At 43.5% G+C, this 26,815-nt stretch overlaps 1 protein-coding gene across 2 annotated transcripts in view; it reads right to left on the reverse strand.

Moving 5' to 3' along the window:
* The window catches only part of UST (uronyl 2-sulfotransferase), a 318,788-nt gene that overhangs the window by 37,891 nt on the left and 254,082 nt on the right, over window positions 1-26,815 (reverse strand). The window lies entirely within an intron of this gene.

Raw genomic sequence — 26,815 nt, forward strand, 5'->3', positions numbered from 1 at the left:
GCTCTGTGCTGACCGCTCAAAACCTGGAGCCTGCTTCGGATTCTGTGTCTCCCTCTCTCTCTGACCCTACCCCCATTCATGCTCTGTCGCTCTCTGTCTCAAAAATGAATAAAAGTTAAAAAAAAAAAATTTAAAAAAAAGGCTGTGACCATGTTTCCCTATTAAGAATCATGGAATGAGTTAATGACTTAAGTGTAATAAACACTTCCATTTAAAACATAAAGTTTAGTGAGTTTTGGCAGCTTTATATACATGCAAAACCACCACCACAGTCAAGACACAGGACATTGCTACCAATCTCTGGCTATGACCTTCTGAAGGCTCTTCATATATATTATCATCATATGTATGCACTGCTCTTTACCCCAGGTTATGCCAATTTGCCTACCTAAAAGCCCATTTTTCTACACCCTCCCCATCACCAAGGACTCTCCTGTTGCTTAGTGTTTGTCCATTTAACAGATAATACTAATTTAATAGAAAATAAGGTCTCATTGTAATGTGCATTTCCTAGATTATTATTGAGCTTATTTCTTAATATATTTTTATTGGCTATTTGTATTTTCTCTCCATTGTTTTCTGTTGGTGTTTTTCTTATGGATTTATAAAAATTCTTTATATATTAATAAGGTATCAACTACATATCCTACATTGTCGTAAATATTTTTACTCACGTATGTTTTAAACATGCTTACTTTAAAGTTTTAGTTAAGAATATATATATTCTGTTTTCTTTTTGTATGTGTACTGTAGTCCCTTCTTATCCATGGTTTCGCTTTCCACGGTTTCGGTTACTCGCGGTTGACCAAGGTCCAGAAGAAGATGATCCTCCTGATGTATCCTTAGAAGGTCAAGAGCAGCCCAACTGCATCACAATGCCTAGGCCCTTCCCCTAACTTCATCTCATCCTGTAGGCATCTCATCAGCTCACGTCATCACAAGAAGAAGGGTGAGCGCAAGTACAATAAAATATTATGAGAGAGAGAGACCACATTCATGTAACTTTTATGACAGCATACTTGTACACTTGTTCTATTTGATTATTGGTTCTTGTTGCTAATCTCTTACTGTGCCTAATTTATAAATAAGCCTTTCTCATAAGTACACATGTATAGGAAAAAACAACAGTACATATAGGGTTTGGTACTACGTGCAGTTTCAGGCATCTGCTGGGGGGGGTCTTAGATTGTATCCCCATGAATCAAGGGGGGACCTTTGTGTGCATTTTATTGCTTTTACGCTGAGAAAATTCTTAGCAAAACTCTATCATTGCAAAAATCGTCACGTATATTTTCTTCTATTTCTTTTGTTTTCATTAAAAGAAAATTAACTCTCCAGATAGAGCATCTGCAATTTGTTAAGGCCCATGGTATAAAATGAGATTCTATTTCTTCCTAAACATTTAGCCAATTCTTCTACACCTTTATTTACTCTTCCTTCATAATGATCTTTACCATACAGCACATCACTTTTTTTTATACTGGGACCTATTTCTGTTCCATTGACTTGTTTCTCTGAGCACATACCTTAACATCATTATATTAAAACCAAGAACTTTCTAAAATTTTAGAATCCTATAGGACAAACTTCTTCTCATTTCTTTTTAAAAAAAAAATCATGGGCCATCTCACATGTTTACTTTTCCAGATGAGCTCGAGAACCGCTTTAAGTTAAAACAAGTTTTCTTTAAATTATAAGCTACTTTGAGAAAAATGGCATTTTTACAATATTCCACATTGTCATGCATGGATGTTTTGCTCTCTGGCTTTGCCTCTCGGTGTTGGTGGATGTTCCCTAGGTCGAGAAGCTTGGTGCTGACATTTCAAGAAGAAATTCTGGGGTCTCTCCAGGGCTAGACATATTGATGAAAAATCCTGAGCTCAGAGCACACTATACAAAAATGGCCCAGGGGTAGAGCACACAAAAGGTTCAATTTCAGAAAGCCAAGAGGACTTCTACATTTTGAAATGTTCCATTAAATGGCTATTAAAATGTGTTCCCATGACTTTCACTGATGAACCTTTGTGTTAAAAATCCCAGCTCTAGCACACGGAAGAAATGTGGGCTCTGATCACAGCACCATCCTGTACATAGGCTAACTCTTCTTAAAAGACTCGATGTTAATTTGGCATTAGCAACTACTAGTAGAATATGACTAAGAATTAGCACCATTTTTTTTTTCCATTAGCTTACTCACTCCATTTCACAGATATGTGGAAACAACGCCTGGCTTCAATTTGCATCTGAGATGGGTGTGTGTGTATTTTTACTCTTGGTTTATATTAAAAATAAACTAGAAGACCAAGTGGGAATGTGCCACAGGATGTGGCCAGTCAACTTCGTGCGACCTCAACATTTGCATTAGAAAACAACTCTAACTCTTGACTTCCAAGGTGATTTGCAAAATAATGCAGAGGAAAAAGAATTCCTCCGTAACTCTACACGGAGACACTTCCAAGAAGTCAGGCTGCCCCCATCAGTAGGCACTAAATGGGCAGTTTCCCCACCACAAGAAAAGCTGAGGCCTCATGCCATAACACCCCTTCCAATCCTGCCGGGGAGTGCTGGAACTCCGCAGTGTGACAAGCAGACTTTGGAACAACTGTGTCGCTATCTGCTCTGAGACGCAAAGGCCAGACGAGCATGAGCACCTGTTGCACATCCCGCCTTCCAGGGGACACTGAAAACGAGGAATCAAATGAGACGGTAGAAAAGAGGCTTGGAAACGGTGCTTTTGCGCACGAGTACATAATCTCCACTAGTTCCCAGAACAGCTCTGTGAGGTTATCATCCTCCTCTTTCAAATGAAAAAATGAGAGCTTGGAGAGGTTAAGGAACTTGCCCAGGGTTAAACAGCTGCTAAAATTAGAGCTGATTTCAGAACCCAGTCTATTGGCTCCAAAGCCCATGACTGTGCCCTGTGGACTATACTGTTTTCTCATCTCAGGAAAAGAGAAGAAAACCTGGCTAACGGGAGAAGCATTTGTGAAAGAGCAGTTGCTACCTTCCGACTAGGTGGTCGAGGACAAGGTAGAGTAGACCAGGCTCCCAGAGGCTCAGCTAACCCCTCTGCCTGCTAAAGGGCAGTGGTGGCCTGAGCCCTGGCCGGTAGATTGGCTGAGGGGCCAACCAAGAATACCAACTGTGTGTGGCCTGGACAACCCCAACCAGAAGAAGCCTCTAAGCCTACTCTTATTAAACTTTGGGGATAAGGGCGTTGATGCTCATCAATGGATTTTGTCCACCAAGTAAAACTCCAGGCTCCCTCCATAAATAGGGTTGTAAGGACGTGCTCCAAGCAAATGCACGTTCTAAGTTACATTAGAGCTCCCTATGGATTTAAGAGGCAGATCTCTTTCCAAGTCTCTATTGAATATTTCTTGACCGTGGCCTGCAGGAAATGATAGTAATTGAGAGACACATGTCTGGCATCCAGCAATCTGGCATCTGTGCTCTCTGGTGAGCTGGCAAGATTTCCATAAGGCTCCCAAGCAGATTTTCTGGGGGATGGTTCTTTTTAGGGATAATTGAAAGGACTGCACTTTCAAACTTGGGTGACTGGCAAAATGGTGGAGCTATAGAGTGACCTATGTCTTTTTAAATACATAAGACCTGAAATCCCACAATGGTAATTTTTAAAAAGCAGAGAAGCAGAAGTCACCTGGCTCCTGAAGACCCCTCTCTCAGAGAATGCCTTCTCTCAGACACTGTCATTAACTTTAAGCTCGGTCTTTTTTTTTTTTTTTTTTTTTTGAGAGAGAGAGAGGGGTGGGGGTAGAGTGAGAGGGAGAGAGAATCTTAAGCAGGCTCCACACTCAGCGCAGAGCCCGATGTGGGGCTTGAACCCATGACTGTGAGATCATGACTTGAGCCGATATCAAGAGTCGGATGCTTACCGACTGAGCCACCCAGGCACCCCAAGTTCTGTCTTTCAATCCCAGGAGAGAACTGCTCAATGTGTCAGGTGGCACCACTGCATTGGAATCATGCTGGCACCTCCTATCAGGCTGTCCCAACAGCGCCCCGGGGGACCCGCCCACACACCAAAAAGCACTTCCTGGTGAATGCTTTCTGCACCTAGCAGGGTCGGGCACACAGCAGGTGCTCCAAAATGTTTGCTACCCTGAATTGAGTTTGGGGACAAAATAAGTCTCTTCCCCATATTTCTCTTTTTTTCATCTTTTTTAAAAAAATTTTTTAATGTCTATTTTAGAGAAAGAGAGACAGACAGAGCACAAGCCAGGGAGGGGCAGAGAGAGAGGGAGACACAGAATCCGAAGCTCGCTCCAGGCTCTGAGCTGTCAGCACAGAGCCTGACATGGGGCTCAAACTCGCAGACCTTGAGATCATGACCTGAGCCAAAGTCCGACACTTAACCGACTGAGCCCCCCAGGCGCCCCTCTATAGCACTGCATGTTTAGTGAACAGTGAAATTTATTTAAAAATGAAGGGAAACTCATGGGAAAATAAGAAACATAGAAGCACCCCTCAAGAGAAATGAGTTTCATAAAAAAAGATAGATTTCAAATACACAGGTTTCTGAGCACCCCAATAGCTAATGATGCCCCTTAATAGCCAAAAAAGTCTGTCTACACAGTCACACTTTACCTAAACACTCTGGGATTCAACCTCAGAACTCTTAACTCTCTCTGAACCTGAAAACGGTACCAGATTAGTTCCACCCCTAATACAGAACGATGCTTATCAGCTTACAGAATTTGGCACACCGCTGATGAGACAGTGATTATTTCCGCAATACGTGCTCACCACAGGATGAAATATTTTTTCCATTTTGTAAAGCAAAACAAAACACTAAGCGTTTGATGCTGGCGTATTGGCCTTCTTCGTTTGGGTGGATTTCTTTTCACTTGTGTTTCCTGCCCCACATTAATCTGATATCCAAAGCACGCGTTACTGGAAGAAGTTTGGGCTATTTGTGCTCAAAACGTTAGACTACTGAGGACATTATTAAGCAAACTTGAAAACGACTTGGATCTTTCTGAGGAGCTCTCCAGATGCGTTACCGCCTTTCAGCAAGGCCCAGCATTCTTGTCTCTGGTGGTATTAAGCTGGAGCCACAGGCATGTAGCAGACGCCATTTCACCAATAAATCCCATGGCTGAACGAGACATCGATGGCAATAGTCAGGCTTAATACCAAGTTCCACCTATGGATGGAGAAGTCGTATAACACTCTCACCTACCCTCATCACCTTCGGCGAGCAAAACGTGGAAACTAGGAAACTACAGACATAAATCACTTAAACACTGTGTTTCTCCACTGATACTAAGGAAAAAGGGAGCAAGAGAAGGGGAAACTATAACCACAATACCATAATTGAGGCCACAAATAAGCTACCGTATGTCAACAGAAGCCAGATACTGACAATAGAGGGTTTTTTTTTTTAATGGAAAAACATAGGCATTTTAGAAGAATATGCTAATATTTCTTAAGGGTTAGGAACTAGTAGACATCTTGGGCTGAACAGAGGGAACTGTTTAGCAGAACCCTCGTGAAATTGATTTAAGTTTTACGAGGAATTAAGTTACAGTTTTTGACTCTGGACCATTAAAACCAACTATTCAGCCAAAAATGTATTTGGGATTTAACATTTTCTTTTAGAAAAACATCTTAAAAGTGACGTACTCTAGTTACTTAAAGGCTGTGAAACTCTATTTTAACAATATGATGGGGCCCATTTTCAACCAAAGCGAAGTTAATAATAATATGGTCTAAGATCAAGACTAACAACACATGTGGTTTGGTATCTACTTATAGACACTCTGGGAGTTGTGTGGTCTTTCTTGATAGCCATGGGGGCTGATTCTGGGTTGGTGCAAGTAAGCTAATCTTCCACGGTCAATGCCAGGAACCAACTCACATGCCCCATTATACTTAGGCAAACAATATCCTATGCTATAATGTGGAAATCTAGCAGTATGATAGAGCCAAAAATCACCCTGAACAAACACGAAACTTCATCACCACTTGGAGTGTCAGCTCTATATTCTGTCTCTAAACAAGATGGCTGCCCTCAGTCCACTGGCTCAGTTCTTTTGACCGAGAGCCAGCTCAATAGTCCTCCTGGTCAATCTCCATCAGATCAGGCCTGCCTGTGTCAAGGCTCACACCCAAGGGGCTTACTCTTCGTGGTAGGGCTCACGGTCCAGCTGGACGGGCATGTTACTAGCGGACAAGCTCTCCAAGAGACCAGTGACTGGAAGGGAGGGTGTGGGAGACAGTGAGCTAGTCTCAGAAGGACGCCATTAGACCACAGGTGGCAGGTTAGTGCAGTGGTTATGCCTGGGTCCAAATCCTGGTGCTATGTGACCTAAGGCAGGCTACTGGGATAAAGAGTATATTACCATACCCCAAGGCAGCCAAGATTTCACCTTATGTCCTAGTTGGTACTGTGATAAGTGGAAGGAAGTACCAAACATGCAAAATAACGACCTGGTTTAATGGCCAACAGGAGTTCACAACACCTCCCTATATTTCTAGGGCACCAAATTTACTCATCAAGCAAAATGAGTAAAAGTTCTTTAAAATCATTTTCAGTATACATATAATGAAAGCTGGCTAAAATGATTCTTTTTCTAAGGAGTTTATTTATAAAATAGTGATCTGTCATTTACACCTCTTTCAACTTTAGTTTTCTCATCTGTAAAATGAAAATAATAAAAGAATCTATGTCATTGGGTTGTTCTGAGAATTAAACTAAGGAGTCCATATAAAATGCTTACAATATTAATTAATTCCATTTTTATTGAATACTTACAATGTGAAAAGCACTGTTCTACTAGGTGTTATCATTATTATTGGAAAAGTCCCTGGGCAATTTGTCCTTCAATTGTGTTACCGTCAGCTGGTAATACCTTCATACTTCTAGAATTATCTATCAGTGCTCTGAAAGAGTGGGCCACACGACAGCCTAATCCGGGGAGAGGATGGTTGGGGTACCAAGTGTTACTGGTGTGGAGAAGGCAGCTTAGGGTGTGGGAATGGCATACAGGTATCCCGGAAGTCCAGAGGCAGGCACAAAGTGGGAGAAATCTATCTGGAAAGGTGGACCGGAGAGTGCCGATGAGAAACTTCATTTCCTCGCGGTAAGGATAGTTCAATCTGGTCATGGGCAAAGCATGGCTGAGAGAGGGACTTGGGCCTCTAGTTATGGGGAGGGGTGGGGTGGGGGTGGGGAACAAACACTGAAGAGGCATCCAAACCATGGCATGTGCATTTCACAGTGACCAGTGATCATCATCAGCAACCTCTCCATCATCGTGGAAAGAGTCCTCATGACTAAACTGGAGGCTGGCACAGCGGGGGCTCCCTGGGAAGAGGGAGGAGACTTCCCAGAAGAGCAAGAAGCATGGACTAGGGGACACAAAGCAGGAGCACCCCAGTTTTCCTTGGCTATGAACCTCAGGATGCCAATTAGAGCTGGTTAACAAATTATCCAGATTTATGCACCTATCTCTGTGCCTTTCCCTCTGCTTCCCCGCAGGGCATTCTAGAACTTCCTCACTGGGCTGAAGGTCTAAGAGGCAACTTTCTTTGCACATGACTGAACCAGCTGGAGGGGAGCCCTCCTGGAGGGGAGCATAGAAGCCAGCAGTGGTTAGCGAGGGGCCCCAAGGCAGGGAGGAACTCAGCCACAGAGACCAGTCTCATGACCATGCATTGGGTTAATATCTATAAAGTATTCACATGCTGCCTGGCGCACAGCGAGTGTGATATCAGTGTTTGCTGAATAAGTGACCCAGGTGCCTCCCTCTATTAGGAAATTTCCTTCCTGGGAAGGATGGGCTTTCCTTATGTTTTATTATTTCTGCATAACTGATACCCACCCGGGCATTTACGGGAATGCCACAGACTATATCTCAGGGCAAGGAGAAGCATTGTGCAAAAAAATGTCTCTACTGCAGCCTATTACTAAGATAGCCGAGATAATGAGCTCAGATCAGGAAAACAGAATCCGGTAAGAGGAGGTCTTGGGAGTCTTTACCAGGATGCTTCTGAGCCCTTAAAAAAGCTGCACCATGAAACCGAGCGTATTAGCATCCAGAGAAACGGCGCACCCGCCTAATGGAGACGCATGTCCGAGAACAGACTGAACCAAAGGCCTTTCACGTACCAAACTCCATAAAAAATAAATTTTACTTTTACAATGCTTATCTGCTAGACTCTGGAGACGCTTTTCAGGAAAAAGGACAAACAAAAATCAGATCAAAATGGAAACAAAGAATTGTGCAGATGAGGACTGAAATTCTATGATGAAACCTTACGATACATGAATGGAATAAAACTAGGTTTCAATAACCTATTTAAAAAGCAACTTAAATACATTATAGCTAAGGTCTGAGTCATTGGAGTTGGAGAGGTTGAGGGCTACATGAAAAAGAGAACAGGGGCGAACTTGTTGTCCTGCCCTAACTGGCCTTCGGATTTGGGGACTGGAGGGAGAGGATGCCTGGTCAGCCGGAGAGGCACGTGCAGGCATTTGTTCCAGAAACGCTGGGTGAGTAACTGTGCTCTACATGGTATTCCCCAAACTCTGCCAGGCGAGGGCGTCAGGCAGGAGGGAAGGATGGGAGAAGGAGAGCCAGGCAGACCTGTGATGAAAAGTGTTTTAAAGTGTTCTACAGCAGGTGTCGTGGGGCCTTAGGACGGTAGCCGCCATGGTCCCTGTCTTCAAGAAGCCTCCCAGAGCTAACGACAGAAAGGATGACAACGCCTCCATTCCATGCCAATGACTGAGGATGCGTGAGCCCCGCCCGAAGGAGCCACGGTGACAGTTTCTTCTGGTTTCATCACTGCTTTAACTGTCCCCCTTCCCACTATCTTCTCTGTTTCTGATCATGAAAGGAGAGGCCACAAAGCTTGGTGGAAAACGCACAGGATTTGGAGCCAGACAGGCTCTGCCTCTCACCAGCTGTGAGGCCTCGGATACAATCCTTTGACTGTCTGGATACTTTTTCTCCTCCAGCCTTTTTTTTTTTTTATTAAGTATTTATTTTTGAGAGAAAGAGAGACAGATCATGAGTGGGGGAGGAGCAGAGAGAGGGAGACACAGAATCCAAAAGCAGGCTCCAGGCTCTGAGTTGTCAACACAGAACCCGATGTGGGGCTTGAACTCACAAACCGCGAGATGACAACCTGAGCCGAAGTTGGATGCTTAACCTACTGAGCTACCCAGGCGCCCTTCTCCTCTAGTGTTAATACCTAGTGTGTTGTGGCATTCGGACAATAGGAATATGCATGAAGAGTGCACAGCATAGGTAATACACTGGGGCTACCCGCAATTCAAGTTCATTACAGCAAACACAGATGATGTGGAAAAGTCTACCCAGAATCATAAATACAAGTAGCAACTGCTATTCTGTTGGTGTCTCTCCCTTCCAGTTTGTTCTTCTAAGCATAGTGTGTAGGGGTGTGTGTGTGTCTGTGTGTGTGTGTGTGTGTGTACTATAAACACATACAAATATTGTATGATATAAATATAATAGTGTGTCTGATTTTTCATTAATTGTTTTTGTTTCTCATTAACAAGTCTTCCAAATAAAATTCCGACAGCCTCATAATATTTCATCGTATTGTTGTAAAGTCACTTATTCAGCTTTCCCCAAATGTTAGATATTTCTTTCTTTCCCCCCCAGTTCTTTCCTCCCACAAAGAGAGACAATCTGCCGTAGAGGACAGTGCTCACATTTGTTCACATCCAGGCTCTGCTATTTGCTAGCTGCTTTGAACACGGGCAGATCTCATTATCACCGCGTCTCCAGACTTTCATCTGGAAATGAGGGTGCAGAGGATATGTACCTAGGTTCCTACCGCTGCCATAAATGACCATAAACTCGGTGGCTTAAGACAACAGAAGTGTGTTCTCTCACTGTTCCGGGGGTTAGAAGTGTCAGCAGGGCCATGCTCCTTTTGAGGACTCCAGGGAAGACTCTTCCTGCTCTTTCTAGTCTCTGACTGTCCCCGCTGATAATCCTGGTGGCCCTCGGCTGGTGGCAGCAGAACTCTAGTCTCTACCTCCATCGTCAGATGGACTTCTTCCCTGTGTCTGGACCTCTAAGAACACCGTTGGATTTAGGGCCCTCCCTAAATCCAATAGGACCACATCGTAATGTGATTATATCTACAAAGACCCTATTTCCAAATAAGGTCACCTTCATAGATTCAGGGGGTTAGGACTTCCATACATCTTTTTTGAGGGACATAATTCAACCCCAAACACTACCTAACAGAGTTGTCAGGAAAAAAGTGAGCCAACATAAATCCAAGGTACTTTGCTAACTGTAAAAGTGCTATCCTAATGTGCATTGCCACTTTTAAAGGTTTTTAAAAAATTTATTTTTAATGTGTATTTATTTTTGAGAGAGAAAGAGACAGAGTGCCAGTGGGCGAGGGCCAGAGAGAGAGGGAGACACAGAACCCGAAGCAGGCTCCAGGCTCTGAGCTCTGAACTGTCAGCACAGAGCCCGACGCGAGGCTAGAATTCACAAACCATGAGATGATGACCTGAGCTGAGGTCGGACTCGCAACCAACTAAGCCACCCAGGTGTCCCCACTTTTAAAGGTTTCAAGGTCAAAAAGGCACCAGATTTAGGAAGGCAGAGTGTCAAAGTATCACATCTCTTGGAGTTTGGGTTGTTTGGCCATCGGTACAGGGCAGTTTGGGCTGAAGCCATGAAGGCAAAACCATATGGAAAAATCATGGCACCTGATCAGTCTCAAATGCCTTAGGTGTGGTCTTGTTGACTGGATGACCTTCCAACTGGCAGCCCAAGCCAGCAGAAGAATCTATAGGGGCGCCTGGGTGGCTCAGTCGGTTAAGCATCCCACTTTGGCTCAGGTCATGATCTCCCGGTTCGTGGGTTCGAGCCCCGCATCGGGCTCTGTGCTGACAGCGTGGAGCCTGGAGCCTGCTTCCGATTCTCTGTCTCCCCCTCTCTGCCCCTCCCCCGCTCACACTGTGGCTCTCTTTCTCTCTCAAAAAGTAAATAAACATTAAAAAAAGGGAAGAATGGGGCGCCTGGGTGGCGCAGTCGGTTGAGCGTCCGACTTCAGCCAGGTCACGATCTCGCGGTCCGTGAGTTCGAGCCCCACGTCGGGCTCTGGGCTGATGGCTCAGAGCCTGGAGCCTGTTTCCGATTCTGTGTCTCCCTCTCTCTCTGCCCCTCCCCCATTCATGCTCTGTCTCTCTCTGTCCCAAAAATAAATAAACGTTGAAAAAAAAAATTAAAAAAAAAAAAAAAGGGAAGAATCTATAGCAGTGCTTCTCAAACAATCTCTGACTTACCCCCCCCCCCCCGTAATCCATTTCAGATTGGTTCTTTTATCAACTATAAATAAGATTGTGTCTTTAAAAAAGGGATCACAGCCATGTCAAATTACCATCCAAGTTTCTAAAGGCTTACTCTCAATTCCTGCCCTTATCTCATCATGGGCTGGGGGCAAGCAGCTTGTGGACTGGCACCCATCCTCGGACCACACTCTGAGAAACAATGGTCAGGGCCACTGCGGAGCTGGGCGCCCCGTAGGAGCATGGCCCGGCTTCCAGGCCTCAGAGGAGGGGGGGCGGTTAACTGACTGCCAGCCCCCAGCTCCATTCCGGGGGGCACGCCTGGCTGGGGAAGACAAACACACCTCCCACACCTGAGTCCCAGTGTTTTCTTTGAGTTTGTTTTCCCACTGACTTACTTTCCTTTCAGTCTGGGCTTTAAAAACAGCCTTCTGAGTGAATGCAGGCGAACCCAGCAGTCCCACACCACGGCTCATATGGAATGCATTTAGAGAGGGGGAAAAACTCGAACGGAGTGGTTATACAATTTGGAACTGGCTTGGACATGGCGTGGCTGGAATTTCAGAGCTGGCTTTTGTTTGCATTCGTCATGAAACATTTGTTATATGAGCTGCTGCTACCGCTACTAAGGCAGCTGCTGCTGAGAAACCCCCTCAATGGCTGCTTTTCTTCTGGACGTTAGCTGACGGACAGCGGTCACCAACGGAGGGCCCCGACTCTCCTGCTCCGATGCCTTTGCCGCCCTCCTTGCAGAAGTTACGGGAGACGTTTCCCCCCCAAAGTGATACCTGACAGCACGCGAAACAGAGACACCTGTTTCTGCCACATTACGTGGAACGTGATCTTTGGGTGGTCGTGCCCTCTGCCTGGGATGATGGAGTGTCTTTTGATCAGTTCTTAGAGTTTACTTTCTCTCTCATCAAAGAGGTCTCCAATATGGCCTTGATTTGTCTTTGAGGTGATTTTTAAAACACTAGTTTGGAGCTTTGTCATAGCAACATCATTCAGCAGAACCCCAATGGGGTTTAATGAATAAATTACCATGAAGGGATCTTGTTTTTGTTTGTTTGTTTTTGCTTGAGAAAGTCCACCAGGACTCTAATCCCAAGATACAGACGCTGAAGGCAGCGCTGTGGCCCAACCCACATCGTGGCTATGCGGACATCGCAAGAAAGACGCGGTGTATGTGACACGGCTGTAACGTACCTAGCTGAGAGCCCCAAACACAAAACTGGTTAACAGGCTCTTAAAGTCTGAGCAGTTAAAACCGTCTTAGCAACTGCAGTAGGCTAATTACATGCCTTCCACTCCTCTCCTCTGAGAATCCAAAAAGACAGTAAAGGATAATAATTTTACAAAAGAACGCAAGATCACAAGGAGGTCTGGAAAAGGATGTCAGAACTGGAGAAGGATGTCCGTGGCAAACGGACCTCGACCGGTTTCTGGAAGGTGAAAGCGGATGAAGACACTCGACGTGGCAGAGCCCAGAAAGCACATCTGTGGCGTTGCAGTGGGGACATCAGGCACACCAGCTCGCCCTGCTGACCCCCTGAGAGACAGAGTGGTGGCACCAGGTGTCCAGATGGGAAAGCTGGGCGTGAGGCAGGCAGTCTGGGTCTGAAGCAGTTGGGCCCCAAATTCCTCCCTAACTGCATGCAGCCAGGTATCTTGCAATGCTTCTCCCTCATTCTCTAGGGGAGAACCCTCCACCACCTGGGAATCTTAGGATTAGTCTGCAGAGAATTTGGGCAGAGGCTCCAGACTAATCTGCCAACCCAGAGGAGAGAAAGGAGAGGCACGGGCTAAAGTCAGAACAATCAAGGGTATGGTGCACTGAATGTAGACCGTCGGCTCCTGTTCCCACACTGGCCGCCAGATGTTCACCCCGCTCTCCCACCTCACAACTCACCTCCCATCCCCCAAGCAGATGAGAATTCTTCAGCGGGGAAACTGAACAGACCCCAGAGAAAAAAGACCTACAATCACCAACAAATGTTTTTCCAGCAAAACTTCTATCGCTGTTTGATCGGGCCACGCAGCGTCCACTGGTTGTTGAGGCTCCCTCACTGCACAACACTTTCAGTGCTTTAGTCCTTCCCTCTTGGATAGAAATTCTGACAGAGATCACCAAAAGAAAGTCTTCAGACTAAAAAAGAGAGGCCCACCGAACCAAAACAATAAAAAGAAACCTGGAGCAAATCGAGACAACGCAGGGAACAGACGAAAACATTTTTCAAAAATCTCTATACTTTTCAGGGATTTAAGGTGATATTGCATCCAACAAACAAGAATAAGACATTATATAAGAAGAAAAATAGATGATTAAAAAAGAGTGCTTGGAAAAGAGAAAATTCAACAGGATGAATGGAATGCAAAATGAGGCACTCTTCCAGAGGAATAAAAAGTGGAAGAGATGAAAATTAAGAGGAAAAAATAATAAAGCATAGAGAAAAAAAAATGAATGTAGGGGCCCAAATATCTGACCAACAGCATTCCATAAATGAAACAAAGAAAATGGGTACAATAAAATCATGAAAGGAAAAAAAAAAAAAAAAAAAAAGAAAAATTCCCAGAAATGAAAGACATTTTAAGCTTGAAAGTAACTATATATTGGCCATGGCAACTTTGTTCCAGATCTGTCTCCTGAGGCATGGGAAACAAAAGCAAAAATAAACTATTGAGACTACATCAAGATGAAAAGCTTCTGCACAGCAAAGGAAACAATCAATAAAACTAAACGGTAACCAACAGAATGAGAAAAGATATTTGAAAATTACATATCTGGTAAAGGGTGAGTGTCCAAAATACATAAAGAACTTAACTCAACACCCCAAACACAAATAATCCAATTAAAAAATGGTCAGAAGACATGAACAGACATTTCTCCAAAGAAGACATATAGATGGCCAATAGGCACATGAAAAGATTCTCATCATCACTTACCATCAGGGAAGTGCAAATCAAAACTATAATGAGACATCACCTCTACACCTGGCAGAATGGCTAAAATCAACCATACAAGAGACAAAAGGTGTTGGCAAGGATAGAGAAAAAAAGGAACCCTTGTGCACTGTTGGTGGAAATGCAAACTGGTGCAGCCACTGTAGAAAACAGTATGGAAGTTCCTCAAAAAAACTGAACATAGATCTACACCATGATCTTGCAATCACTCTACTTGGTATTTACCCAAAGAATACAAAACACTAATTCAGAGGTGTACGTGCACCCCCATGTTTACTGCAGCATTATTGACGAACAGTCACATTATGAAAGCAGTCCAAGTGCCCGATTGATGAACGGATAAAGAAGATGTGGTGTATATATATAATGGGATATTATTCAGCCATAAAAAAGTATGAAATCTTGCCATTTGCAATGACATGAATGGAGCTAGAGAGTATAATGCTAAGCGAAATAAGTCAGTCATAGACAAATATTATATGATTTCACTCACATGGGGAATTTAAGAAACAAAACAAGTGAGCAAAAGAAAAAAGAGAGAGAGGGAAACATATCAAGAAGCAGCTCTTAATTATAGAGAACACACTGATGGTCACCAGGGGTGGGTGGTGGGTGAAATAGTTGATGGGGATTAAGGAGAGCACTTGTCTTGATGAGCACTGGGTGATGTATAAAATGGTTGAATAATTATACTGTACACTTGAAATTAATAAAACACTATGTTAAAAAATTGAAAAAAGAAAGTTGTATATATACTTATATATATACATACATATATAAACTACATATATATTATATATATAAACCATATGTGTGTGTGTGTGTTTGTGTATATATACATATATTAAATATATATATGTATGTATGTGTGTGTGTGTGTATATATATATATATATATATATATACACACACACACACACACATACAGGTTGAGTACTTAGCATACTGAGGCATGTTGTTGTAAAATTTCATAAGAGGAATACAGGGAAGACCCTGGGGTGGGGGAGGGAGAGGGAGAGAGAGAAAGAGAGAGAGAGAGAGAGAGGGAAGGAGAGTTTGAGAAAGTCATGGCAAAAGAAGTGAAAATGGAATTAATGTATGAAGAAACCTATATCCAGTCAAACTGGTGATCCAAGTGAGATAGAATATTAAGCTCTTTTAGACATTCAATGTCTCGATAAATTTACCTCCCATGTATCAGGAAGCTACTTGGGAATATCTTGAAGTAAAAGAGCGATTAAATCAAGAAACAGGATCTTTGGGATTCAGGAGACCAGGGATCCAATACAGAAATGTGTCAAAGGGAAGCAGCAGGGAGCTTCTGAGTAATCATCCCAGACTGAAGCAGGAAGTTAGAGAGCTGTGGGTGGAAGAGGGGAAGGGGTCCTGGGGTGGGGGGTGGCAAAGGTGAAAATGTTCTTATCCAATAATAATGACAATATCAACAGTAGTATTGATACAACAGATGTAATGGCACATATGAAAATTTTGATAAGTACAAATAAATCTAGGCAAATAAAACAAAGGCAATAATTAATTCCAGGAAAACAATAAATTGTGCAAGAAATGAAATACAATCATGGTGTACTACTTGGATCAGCCGTCAATAAAGTGTAGAGTCACAGTCATGTAAATGGGACTACATATCTTAAATGTGGCTATAAACCATATTAGGAGGATGGGGGGCAGGGGAGGAGGTAGAGGTGAGGGTGGTGGAATAAGAGAACTAAATTTCTCGAAGAAATCAATCAAGAAATATCAGCCTGTGCATACTGGTTTTAAGTCGTGTAGCGATTATCACAAGAAGCAGCTAACTGTGCTCAAAGCATCTGCCCCTGGAAAAAATCAAACTTTACGATGGGCAGGGTTGGAAGAGGAGGCTGCTGCTGTTCATTATATGTCTTTTTGTACTTTTGGATTGTTAACTGTATACACACAGCACCTTAAAAAACATAGCTGAAAATCAGGGAGATAAAATTCTAGGATCAAATGTTGAAAAATAGCTCCGGCAGTGTCTGCCTCTGAGAACACAGCAGAAATCCCTAAGCACATGGTAACAACTGGGGGCTAAGACTTTCCAGTCAGAGTATCTGAAACTTCCACTTGACAAGCAAAACTTTCCTCTTCTCATCAGTGGGGAATTATGCTGCATTTCTCCATGGGTTTAGGGACAATGAAATAAATGTGCTTAGCATAACCCACAAGGAACCGCGAAAAGCAGCAATGTTCTGTGCACAGGTATATTTGGAGGTTTTTCACTGTATTCTTTCACAGTTCAACACTATTTGCAAGACGTGAAAAGCTAGAGCACGATGCGTTGATAAAAATGTCTGAAATGTTAAAAAAAAATCAGGAAATGATACTTTTATTTGAAAAAGATTTAGCTGAACAAAAATAGAAGCTTCCATTGTAAAATGTTGAGTCATGCAAAACGGGTGAGGATTGTACTTCACCCCAGCTGGGGGTACATTTTATAAGCAAAGAATGTCAGGGAAGCTAGGCCACGAGCCAAGGGTACAAAGACAGTTCTGAGATTCTCTGTCTGGCTCTCTTTGCAAGTTACCACACGAATCCGTGGTGTGGGCGGGGACCTTGGCAGTTTGGGCATAAGACAGCAGTAAGATGGCAGGGTCTTTTCTGAAGATCGGCTATCACCCCTGGGGGCCAGGTCTCTCTTTCATCTTCTTTGCTCAGGCTTTAGAAGCGTTTCAGCTTTGTGGAGTTATCAGGAAAGTCCAAAAATTGAAATCTGTGGTGACTAATTCCACCCCTTAGTAATATTCTTACTCAGTGCGAAGCATATTAGTGTCAAGCTCAACTTAAAACTGCTCAAAGCAGAAGTGATTATTAAATTCTAAAGTAGAAGAAATTCACCTCTAAACACAGAGGAATGCTGGGACCTTCAACACACCCAGATATTGTTAGCCAGCTCTTTGTTGGGGGAAATGAATCATAGGGGAGAAAACTGCACACCCCCAGGCCTGGCCACGCTGTGGGGGGCAGCCGGGCTTCTCCAGATGATGAGGTTGGGACTCAGAGGACATCAACTTCTCAGGATGTGTGGTGTGGGAGGCAGGGGCTGAGGGAGACTGTTCTGGAAGGATGATCTCAAGGGCTTCCAGCCTGGGAGACCAGGAAGACCAGACGCAGTGTTGGGGGCACAGCCGGGTCGGACCCAGGATAGGGAGTCCATGCTGGTGGGCAAAGGACTGAATCTGGGAGATTAGGCAGGGCAGAAACTGGTGTTGACCGACGTGTGGTGGGGGCCCCCGCGACAGCCCAAGGCATATAGCCAGTGGGTGTCCCCAGCCTATTGGGTGGCTGGATCTGAGGCTGGGAGACAGGAAGAGAGCAAGGAGAAGAACCCTCGTGCTAGGAACTTGGGGAGCTGGCACTATCCCAACACACTGCTAGGAAGGGAGGGATTCTTGGGGGGTGCTCAGGACTGGCGGAGGGCAGGGAAACTGGGGGCGGGGGCGGGAGTCTGGGGTTGACACATGGCCCTCTGGCAACTGTGGCTTGGCCACTGGTTCTGAGACTGGTGTGAGTGACTCAGCTCCAGGTTGTACCACACAGAGAGCAGAAGCTGCTGATACTTTTCCCGCCTTGGGCAGAGCTGTCTTAGCAACAGCAGGGTGACTGAGTTATGAGGAATTGAGGCCCCCAGCTCCAAGAGGCAGAGTCAGCAGGAAGGGCCAGCGTGGGCCGGAGCACCCCCACCCCGTGCCTCCCACATTCCAGGTACTTCCGCATCTTCACCCCTCCTTGCTTATATTCATGTTATTTTTCTGCCCAGAATGCCCCCTTCCGTGCCCATCTGATGAAAACCTATGTCCCCTTCCAGGCCTGGCACAAATACCTTCACCAGGAAGTACTTCCCGGTCCTATGGGCAATGGCTTTCAGGCTAGACCCTGCTTTCTTGATCTTTATAGCATGCTTTCCCAGGACTGGCATCTTGCAGACATTTAAACAGTGGCTGAATGTGTTTGTTGAATTTTTCTGTAATTTTTAGTTTATCTATGCTATTTAAATGTTAGTGTTCACAGAAGGGAAATAGTTTTGGAAAATTATTACTGGAAAATCAATGTCAATTAAGTCCTCTTGTCCTTCTCTTCTCAAATAATAAAATTGGAGATCCTTTCTACTGGACGAGGGATGGTACCAAGGCAAGAGAAAATCAGTAAACAAGTGAAAAATGCATTTAAAACTATTTAATTCATGGTGGGGCGCCTGGGTGGCGCAGTCGGTTAAGCGTCCGACTTCAGCCAGGTCACGATCTCGCGGTCCGTGAGTTCGAGCCCCGCGTCAGGCTCTGGGCTGACGGCTCGGAGCCTGGAGCCTGTTTCCGATTCTGTGTCTCCCTCTCTCTCTGCCCCTCCCCCGTTCATACTCTGTCTCTCTCTGTCCCAAAAATAAATTAAAAACGTTGAAAAAAAAATTAAAAAAAAAAACTATATAATTCATGGTAATTGTTACTTCTAATACACAATATATACATCTATTTCTATACACAATACATATATGCTGCAAATTAAGCTTTTATAAAATCAATTAAATACCCCTAAAGGCTGAATCTCTGTGAAAAAGTGATGTTCCTGTAAGTGAATCAAGCTATTGATCTGTGGTTACAGAGTTCCCTTCTAGAAGTGTTCACTAAAAACCCCTAAATGTCAGGGGGCCTGGGTGGCTCAGTCGGTTGAGTGTCTGACCTCGGCCCAGGTCATGATCTCGCGGTCCGTGGGTTCGAGCCCCGCATCGGGCTCTGTGCTGACAGCTCGGAGCCCGGAGCCTGTTTCAGATTCTGTGTCTCCCTCTCTCTCTGACCCTCCTCTGTTCATGCTCTGTCTCTCTCTGTCTCAAAAATAAATAAACATTAAAAAATATAAAAAAAAAAACCCTAAATGTCTAAGTTAATTTAAAGGGATGTTCACATTTATGTTAATTTAAACTATTTACTCAAAAGCTACAATTGAAACAGTTGTATGTATTCAGTTTTAATTTTTAGACACTATTTTATTTTATTTATTTATTAAAAAAAATTTTTTTTTCAACGTTTTTTATTTATTTTTGGGACAGAGAGAGACAGAGCATGAACGGGGGAGGGGCAGAGAGAGAGGGAGACACAGAATCGGAAACAGGCTCCAGGCTCCGAGCCGTCAGCCCAGAGCCTGACGCGGGGCTCGAACTCACGGACCGCGAGATCGTGACCTGGCTGAAGTCGGACGCTTAACCGACTGCGCCACCCAGGCGCCCCTAGACACTATTTTAAAGGTCTAACACGACTGTTCCCTTCCACCCCGCACCCCCCACCATAAAGGTATCAGGTGTTTTCTTCTTCTATGTGGATTACCATACAGCGGCATATGATACCTTAGTGATCTATGATGTTTTATGACCTCAAATTCCTTAGTGAACAGACCATAGGTGGAAAAATAGAATCTATGGATTTTATTTTTCAGCTCTCACCTTTAACTGCAATATATACCACGAATGCTTAATACCCCCAACCTCTGAGTTAGTGATTAAACACAAAGATTCTTTAGAAGGTCACAGGTTTATGGTGTTAGTGGCGGCTCTGGGGCCAGAAGCTTGAATGTCTGTGGTCACTTAGGTAACTGTGGGCAGGTTGTTCACCATCTTTGAATCTCAGCTTCCTCGTTTTACAATGAGACAAAGACTATTTGTCCTTCTCAACTGGATTCAGAGGATTCAAGAGGACTCAAAGGAGATATTCTGTGTGAAAGTGCTTTATAAACTGTAAATTGCTATGCAAATTATTATTATTTAGAGGCTGTTACTGCTTTTCTGACCCAACCCTATTCAGAGATGACTGAGCTATAATGAGGAGTTTAGTTGTTGGAACACAAATGAATGCACACACACTCACACACCTCATCCAGTACCGATGTGATTAGTGTCTGAGCCTAGGACATGGCTAGTGAAAAAAACCAAATCTTCATGGAGAACACCGATGGCAGATGAACCAAAAGCAAGAGGAGTACTATTTTTATAAATGACAGTTGAGTTCTTCAAACAATGTCATTGGTGTCTGTAAATGGATAGTCTGAATTCCTCCCAGCCATAGCTTATGTCTCTGTGAGGTCCCAGAATGTTTTTCAGTTTTGTCGTGGCAAAAAGCAATAGGAAGTAGGAAACAGCAGTGGAAATGAGGGATGAAAGACAGCATTTGTTTAATACAGACATCGTAGAGAGATGGATTATTTGTGCAAAACCAGAGTTTATAGTGTATATATTTTTTTGACCCACATAAACTTATTTCATTATAAAACTCCCTTTACCGCTACCCCATTGGCTCTCCTATAATGTAGTTCGGACTACTACAATCAATTGTACTTGGAATATTTTTGATATTTGTGATCCCATTTTTAGTCCTCAAATTGGACATAATTATACATCTGTGTTCAAGCATTATGTAAACTCCGGCCTGCAGATGCAAACTTATTAGGAAACCACAGGCACGTCCTTGAGAAAGTGCAGACACTGCCACCTGCTGGACAAGGTTTGATTTACTCATTTAGCATTTTGAAGTTAATTTTGCACTTGGGAAACAAACTCAAGGTTTTTCAAGAACTGAATCTTAGGGTCTTACTTGGAATAAAATCCACCAAATCTCTGGACACTCATCCTATATCTACTGAACAACATGATATATAACAGTCTGAAAAAGTCAACATTCAGCAAAAGTTAATGGTTAATTGCCCCAATCATATCTCAATAGTGGGTTTCATTTGAAGTTAAAATCTTAGGGGTGCCTGGGTAGCTCAGTTGGTTGGGTGCCCGACTTTTGATTTTGGCTCAGTCATGATCCTGGGGTCATGGGATTGAGCCCTGCATTAGGCTACGTGCTGAGTGTGGAGACTCCTTAGGATTTTCTCTCTCTCTCTCTCTCTCTCTTCCCCCTCTCTCTACCTTTCCCTTGAATGGTACATGCTCTCTCTCTAAAATAAAATAAGATAAAATAAAAATAAAATAAGATAAAAATAAAGTGGAAATCTTAGCTCCCTGATAATTTTGGCAAGAGTTTGGGTGTAAAAACTAATGATTAAAAAAAATACCCTCAATGACTAGGATGATGTGTGTTTTCAACTTCTGAAGGTGTCACTGTAAGAATACTTCCAATAAACTTATTCCCTATAATTGTTCCAGAAATAGAGTACTAGCCAGAATATAATTGACTCCTCCTAAGTCAAAAATACTATTTCCCAAAGGCATACAATTTTATAGGCCAGCTGTAACTGTCAAAATAAGTCAAGGTTCATCATAGATTCTCTCTCTCTTTTTCCATGTAGAAGTTACAAAGACAGACTGATGTCCTGTTTCTCACAGACATGGGCCCTGTTTCTCTCCTGTGATGTGGTTTGCACACTAATATTAGCTAATTATTGAACTCTTATCATATGTGAAGCTCTGGGCGAAGGGCTTTATGTGCACTCTGAAATGGACTGTATTGTTTATGCATCTTATTTTTTTTAAGTTTATTTTGAGAGAGAGAGAGGGCAAGTGGGGGAAGCGGGGAGAGAGAAAGACAGAGAGAGAGAGAAGATCCCGAGCAGGCTTCATGCTGTCAGCATGGAGCCTGACGCGGGACTCCATCTCACGAATCGGGAGATCATGATCTGAGCCGAAATCAAAAATCCGAGGCTTGACTGACTGGGCCACCCAGACACCCCTTGTTTATTTCATTTTATACAGATGGGGAGACTGAGGCTCAGAGGGATTATACCTTCCTGTGGTGACAGCAGAGAAGTAGCAGCTTTACCACCAGGCTCTCTACTCCAGATTCTGTGCTCTAATCATTATGATATCCTATCTTCTCAACAGAAATGCATAAGGTACAGAAAGAAAGGGATGGACATTGTGACCAGAGAGTTTGAGTTGGTCATCTCCATATGGCCAACCACAGGGAACAGCGGATTCTGAACCTAGAACTCTCCATTTAGGATTCTGTCATGTCCTCTAGGTGGCGATAGCTGCCGTAACTAAACTTGGAAATAATGCAATGGGGACAGTCCAAGGACTGCTGTTTTTTTGGGGGGGGGGGGAGGGGGAAGTACCCTGTAATTGTGCTAACCAACAAAAGGTGGAACATGTCACCTAAAACATTGTGCTTTAGTATCGTAATAATAATCTTTAGAGATCAGTCACCAAAATTGCACTTACCCTGGGTCATATGGGTAGAACCACGGCAGAAAGAGGATTCGAGTCTCCTGTAACTCCCAACTCAGTGTTCTTTCTTTAAAGAATGGCTGTTCTTTATGATACATAGGCCAGGCTTTAATCACTTAGCATTTGTTTAAACCCAGTCTGACATTTTTATTGATAGATGGAGGAAAACTTGAATGTTTCCTGTAGCATACCATATTAACTTTTCTCTTCAACATATTTGCTATTATTTTCTATGTAGATGTCCTCAGCTTTAAATACAACAATGCAAATGAACTCAGAGTACATTACTATACTTCTAATAGGAGGTCTGATTATCATTCATGCATAGTTGAAAAAAATATTTAAATTTGTACTCTGTCATCGCTTATAAAAATACTTATATAAAATATGTATTTTTTTTAAAGCGCTCAGTTTATGAATGAACTCTGCAGAGTTAGTACATAAGTCATTTGTTTGGAATTACACACTTTTCCTTTGTAATGGTTGGTGGCCAGAGTCTCAAGGCAACCCACAGAAGTGTAGTAAATTCCCTACTGTGGCGCCAATGTTTACATTTGTAATGGGAAAAAGTTGAAAATGAATACAAATGTAATGCTAGTAACGGAAAGTATTTAAAATACAAGCGAAAAGAATTGGACACAGGAGCTTTCGAGCCTCCAAGCGGAAGAAAGATAATGGGGATTAATGTTAGGTCATGAAGTTCCAACGCCTGGATGCTAGGTGGCGCTATTGAATCATAACAGCTCGGTCATTTGCCAAGTCAAGGGACATTCATTTAAGGGCTGTTCCTATCACAGATAGTCACATGTTCTCTGCCTTTAATTAATTTGCTTATTTGTTTTGGCTCCTAACACCACTGTGATTTGAGCTCCTAAAGAAATTATGACTAAGAAACATATTGGCGGCTCACAGCATGTCAGTTTGTAAGAGTTAAGGAGAAAAAGTATCCATAAGCACATTAATACTCATGGCTCAGAAACATATTGAGTTCTACCTTTTACTTCCACATTTTGGTGGGTGACTATGGATCAACTTCTCAACTTCTCTAGGCTGGCTCCAGTTTCTCACTCTGAAAAGGTTAAGTAATGAGCAAATATAATCCAGATTAATCAATAAAAAAAGAAATCAGACTGTGTAGGTCGAACAAGTGAGCTTGGCTGTTCTTACCCAACACATCTGTTTGGGACCCAGGTCTCTCTAATTCTAACTCAAAGCAAGGTTGAGTGGAGTTTACTGAGTGGTAAACTTCAGGGTACTTCCCTGGACATCCGCAAGTGACCCCTGGTTGGCAAGAAATATCTGAAGAAAAATTCTAGAAAATTCTAGAAATTTCAGAAATATCTGAAGAAAAATTCTAGAAAATTCAAGAAAATTCTCTTGGTTATTCATGTGCTAAAACTCATTGTTATTTTCGTCTTGAGTACTTATTATTATACATTTCTTCTGAGATATGCTAAAGGGGTCTCCGCGGAACACAGACATTAATAAAAAAAATAACTTTTTAAGAAAAAATTCTAAAAATTAAGTTCCTCAAATACTTTTGGGAGGAGACAAATTCACTTGTCAGCATACCCTCCTACAAGAAATGCACGAGGTGGGGGCTAACAGTCGAGCTATTACGTAGGAAAGTTACGAACTTCCCTACATGGTTGGCTAGTCAAACAAGCAGTACTATTTGCAAGGAATTAAGAGGTATCATTCCTATCTTGAATAAGTGACAACCCAGTTAGTTAACGACTAACAGACGTTAACTATTTTTACGAGCTCCCCAGACGGTCATTGCTATAAGTGCTTTTTCTTCAGTAATGAGACTGGTCTAAATATTTTTCGGATTGCTGTAGGGGGATTACTAAAAATCAGCACACACCTACAGTTTAAAAATAACAAGACAAGCGTCAAAGAAAAATGGCCAGTGGGGGGTCTGCATCTCTCTCGGGCTGTATGGTCAGTTCATCTACAATGATCCAAGGGTCACTAGATCCCGCAGTGTCTTCGATTTTAGTGTTTCTTCCTTCCGTTCTCTAGGCTACTCAGTTATAAAATTCTTTAAAAAGGGCAAAAGCAATGATTTCGGTGTGCCATAATCCGCGAATTTAGACTAAAAATGGGCTGACGAGGCAGCTCTGGTATGAGATCGCTAAAGTGCCTTGAGGTCACTCTTTCCTTTAACCTGGGTGACACCAATGCGCTGAGCACAAGAAAACAGTGCAGGTGCTTAGTCTTTGCAGAGGCTAAAATATAGTGAGAAGCTGGCCAGGAGTGGATGTTCATCTCCTGTCCCCTGCCCCAGGGGATGTGGGACTCCTTGAGACACAGCAGTTGTGGGGCTGCTTGGCTGCCAATGTCACCACACAACAATCTCTCCAGAAGATGCCCGAGAGACCAGAGAACGTGGTGGAAAGTTCTGAGCAATCACTCAAGGGTTCAGTTTGTTATATGCATGTCGTGTGGCAGCTGAGAGCGTCACACTGGGGTGGTATTCAAAATATGTGGCAACCAATTCCACTCAGGACCTGAATTCACAACACTTGCTGAGCGTAGCCCTGGGCCGGAGTCCTGAAGACTCGCTCTATGCCTGTGAATTACCTCTTTTGTTACCTCACTGTTGGATGAGGGGGCGTGGCAAGGGCAGACAGGGCGGCCAAGTATAGGCATATTTCACTATTTTAACCACTAATACGCTGGACTGCGTGAACCGGCCATGTGTCGGTGCCGGCCTTATAGAAACCTTTCATCCCACCACACAGGAGTATCGGACCCCCCTTACCCTCTCTAAGGCGGCAAGCCTCAGATTATTTAATATACTCCTAGGCCTAACTCAAAAGGATAAAAATCTTTATAAGGTCGAAAGACTGCGGCTGAAGCCACAAGAGCTAAGAGTAACTCAATTTTCAGAAATATGTTCTAAACGTGCTTCTGGATCATGGGACAAAGGCCCAGTTTCTGAGAAGTCACGCATCTAAACGGAGACGACAGTTGAGAAGTCAAGAGGATATCTTCTGACAACAGCACATAAGTGGGCTCTTGGGGCTGGGGTTTTTATTTGTGGTCTATTTGTATTTAAGAAGAACAAAGATAAAATGCCTCACTTATCGGGCCCATGATACTAGTTCCAGATCCAAGGACGGATGGCGTGTGTGATGTAGACTGACCGAAACTCTTCTCAAAGGCTGGGACGAGAGTGTGTTCATTTTTTTGACAACTCTGTGTCTCCAGGGTTTCGTTCATGTTTTTTAAAAAATATTTTTATGATTTTTTATTTTTGAGAGAGAGAGAGCATGAGTGAGGGAGGGGGCAGAGAGAGAGAGAGAGAGAGAGAGAGAGAGAGAATCTAAGCAGGATCTATGCGCAGTGTGGAGCCCAAGGCAGGACTTGATCCCTTGAGCCTGGGGTCATGACCTGAACCAAAACCAAGAGTCAGATGTTCAACCAACTGAGCCACCCAGGCGTGCCTCGTTCACCTGTTATCCCGTACTATGTATCACACACACAAGTGCACACACGTATTCGTGCACACACGCACTCATGCACACACGCATGCTATACAAACAGATAAAGCCAAAGAGCGGAAGTAATGAATAACCTAAACTTTTTCTGCGAAAAAGTCTAACTTAGGTCAGACCTCACCTTGCACAAAGACCCGAGTTTATGTTATCTTACAGAGCTAAAAATCGGTCACAGCATGGCTCTTCAAATTCTTTAAATTGCCCACTGTTGAAAGGGCAGAGGAAGGCCTACTTTCAAAAAGTGACTAGGGTCTATGATGCTTCCAGCCATTCAAACTGCATTTCCTGTTGAGGAGACAGACCTGCAGGGCTCGCGTGAAGGTTCCTGGTCATGTGCACGTCAGAATTTACCTCGGAGGGAGAGAGCTGAGACCAGGACAGCACCCACCCCCCAGCTATCGTCCTCGTGCAAACCCCTGGCGGTGGCAGGGGCCACCTGATGTAACAGGGCCCCTCTGGGCAAAGACCAGTTCACATGGGCATCGGCACCTGCTCCTGGTGCAGGTGGGGTGCGAGGTCCCTGCCTGGTGGTGAACGGGAGGCACCAGGGCTGCGTTTGGGGAACGTTTCATCTGTTTGGGGAACCTCATTTCTACACAGCAGAAGGCTGTCTCCCATTTCAGGATGATGAAACAACAACCAGAGGAGTGAATAAGTATGCAAGGCTTGCAGGGCAGCAGTAGATTAAGGAGAATGGGAGAGAAACAACGTTGTTTGCCGTTCTCTCCGGATACGATAATAATGAGAAAAATAAATGATGGATTTCTGAAAGTAATTATCTTTACAGTGATACCACAGGCACCCTCTGCACGTGTTCTCTGCTGCATTCCATTTCTCGCTTCTATTTGGAAA

Source organism: Lynx rufus, unplaced genomic scaffold (genome assembly GCF_022079265.1).
Source record: "Lynx rufus isolate CCGP_SWC_20201006 ecotype Redwood Valley unplaced genomic scaffold, mLynRuf1.p SCAF_6, whole genome shotgun sequence".
Lineage (NCBI taxonomy): Eukaryota > Metazoa > Chordata > Mammalia > Carnivora > Felidae > Lynx > Lynx rufus.